The 3,278-nt window shown below is 36.5% G+C and overlaps 1 pseudogene; it reads left to right on the top strand.

Annotated features, from left to right (window-relative positions):
* The window catches only part of LOC115305176, a 15,856-nt pseudogene extending 15,161 nt beyond the window's left edge, over positions 1-695 (top strand).
* Positions 696-3,278: the final 2,583 nt, after the last annotated feature.

The raw sequence follows: 3,278 nt of genomic DNA on the forward strand, positions 1-3,278 counted from the left end.
CAGATATTTGTACAACTTATCAACAGGAGACAAGACAATCACATATGACAACTGTATCATTCAAATGTTTTTTACTGATCTCTTTGGTGTAACAGAATTTTTCCTCCTTGCCATCATGTCCTATGATCGGTACGTGGCCATCTGCAAACCCCTGCATTATGTGACCATCATGAACAACAGGGTCTGTAGAAGACTCATCATTTGGTGCTGAACAACTGGCTTGTTGATCATAATCCCACCACTCAGCTAGGCCTAAAACTGGAATTCTGTGATGTTAATGTTATTGACCATTTTTTCTGTGATGTATCCCCCTTCCTAAAGATATCATGCTCAGAAACATGGCTAATAGAGCAGATAGTCATAGTCTGTGCTGTGTTGACCTTTATTATGACCCTTGTATGTGTAGTTCTATCTCACATATATATCAACAAGGCCATTCTACCCAGCAAAGAAAAAAGGCATTTTCTACATGTTCTTCCCACATGATTGTGGTCTCCATCACCTATGGAAGCTGCATTTTCATCTATGTTAAGCCTTCAACAAAGGAATTAGTGGCTAATAATAAGAGTGTGGTAGTCCTCCTTACATCCATTGTTCCTATGCTGAACCCTTTCATTTACACCTTGAGAAACAAGCAAGTAAAACAAGCTCTCAAGGACTCAATTAAGAGAACTGTATTATTCTCAAAGAGGTAATGGAATTTGCTAATGTAGAGGAATGACGTTTTCATAAAACGTATATTCCTTAAGATTTTGAAGTCATTCCTTTCTTGGCGAGGAAACTATTTTAGGAAGCTCTCATTGAAGGACACTATAATACATTTCTAGGAAACAAAAGACAGACTTCACATCTTAACAAGCCTTTGCAAAACCGCAAAAAAATAAGACGAAATAAGCAGAACCAACAAGTTTATTGCATATTTTGGATAGAATATTTGTGCTTATTGCCTTTTTTGGTTCTAGATTTCAAGAGCAGTTTTGATACCAGACACCATTTCAGACACTAGAGATAGAACAGAAAACTTGAAATTTTCTTACATTTCAGAAGGGACATGTGTCCAGTGCATTATATCAGATACTAACATCATTGTCGACCTAAAATTGATAGGAGGCATTAGTCAAGCCAAAGGGTATATTTGGTATCAAAAATTTGCAATTCAGGTACACAGATTTGGGCAGCAACCCAAACAATGTCCCACTAGGCAGCAAGAGTCAGGGGTTTTAAAACTAAAACCAAATAGGGAATGCTTGTAAAAATTGTTCACAAAAACTTTGATTAGTTTTGTCAGCAGAAAACTAATCTCAGCTAAACATAACTGGTTGCTAAGGCCATCACTAAGCTAACGTCCATTACTATACCAAGCTGCAAATGTTCTTGCAGAGTCCTTGAAGTGTCTGGAGCTTGGTCCAGTTCAGAAGTTCATGGTTCTACCTGTTAAGGACATGCATACAGCGCACCTCCTTAATGGCTTTTCGGATTCATTTTTAAATGCCTTGACATAAATTTCTCCATTTTATTTCACTTTTCAAAATTACAAACAACAACAAAAATATCTTTAGGTGGAAAAAAAAGGAAGCTATGACAAATATTTGTATCTTAATGCAGAAGCTTAATTATAAAATGTAGGCTCCTACAATTTTGAATACTCAAAAAAGTCACAGACTAACAGGTTAATTTGAACTAAAAGACAAGTTGCGTGAGTTCCTTGTATATTTTGTATACTAGCCCTTTATCTGTTATGTCATTTGCAACTATCTTTTCCCATTCTATCGGTTGCCTATTAGTTTTCTTGACTGTTTCCTTTGCAGCACAGAAGCTTTTTATCTTGATGAGGTCCCAAGAGTTCACGTTTGCTTTCATTTCCCTTGCTTTGGGGGATGTGTCGAGTGGGAAATTGCTGTGGTTGAGGTCAAGGAGGTTGTTTCCTACTTTCTTTATTTTTTTGAAGAAAATGGGAAGTTTATTTTAAAAATTATGAGTTCCCATTTACAAAATAATGATTGATTATAGACGTTAAATTAAAATTTTTATAATCTATGGTTGTTCACAGAAGTGACATTCAAATTTTATGCCTAATTTTAAATAGACATTCTATATTTTAAAAAAGAATGTGACTACCGATTTATATTATATAATAATATTTACTCAGTAAGTCACATTCAATTAAATTATTTATATCAAAGTAAGCTTAGTGAGTATATAGTATTCAAAAATTTCACATATATGTCACATACATATCTACACATATTTTCCAAAAAGTACCCTATAAAGCTGACTTCTTTGTAGTTTTATTATATAACATTTACTCCTTGAGCACTCCCTTAATTTCAAGCCAAAAAGATGTTGTAGGTTTTCTTTTCTTTTTTTTTTCTTTCTTTCTTATTTTCTTTTGTTTGTTTGGGTTTTTGTTGTTGTTGTTGTTGTTGTTGTTGTTGTTGTTTCCTACTTACTTTCTCCTCGAGGATTTTGATGGTTTCCTGTCTCACATTCAGGTCCTTCAGTCATTTTGAGTTGATTTTTGTGTATGGTGTAAGAAACTGTTCTAGTTTCATTCTTCTGCATGTTGCTGTCCAGTTCTCCCAGCACCACCTGCTAAAGAGGCTGTCTTTTTTCCATCGGATAGTCTGTCCTGCTTTGTCAAAAATTAATTGGCCATACATTTGTGGGCCCAGTTCTGGGTTCTCTATTCTATTTCATTAGTCTATGTGTCTGTTTCTGTGCCAATACCATACTGTCTTGATGATGACAGCTTTGTCATAGAGGCAAAAGTCTGGGATTGTGATGCCTCCCATTTTGGTTTTCTTCTTCAATATTACTTTGGCTATTCAGGGTCTTGTGGTTCCATACGAATTTGAGGACAGTTTGTTCTAGCTTTGAGAAGAATGTTGGTGCAATTTTGATGGGTAACCGAGTGAAGAAATGGGCAGAAGTCATAAACAGACACTTCTCCGAAGAGGACATCCAGATGGCCTACAGGCACATGAAACGATGCTCAACATCACTCATCATCAGGGAAACACAAATCAAAACCACACTGAGATACCACCTCACACCAGTCAGAGTGGCTAAAATGAACAAATCAAGAGACTATAGATGCTGACGAGGGTGTGGAGAGACGGGCACCCTCCTACACTGTTGGTGGGAACGTAAACTGGTGGATTCGCTCTGGAAAACAGTGTGGAGGTTCCTCAAAAAACTATCCATAGAACTCCCTTATGACCCAGCAATAGCACTGCTAGGAATTTACCCAAGAGTTACAGAAATGCTGATGCATAAGG

This window comes from Suricata suricatta, chromosome 10, assembly GCF_006229205.1.
Source record: "Suricata suricatta isolate VVHF042 chromosome 10, meerkat_22Aug2017_6uvM2_HiC, whole genome shotgun sequence".
Classification (NCBI taxonomy): domain Eukaryota; kingdom Metazoa; phylum Chordata; class Mammalia; order Carnivora; family Herpestidae; genus Suricata; species Suricata suricatta.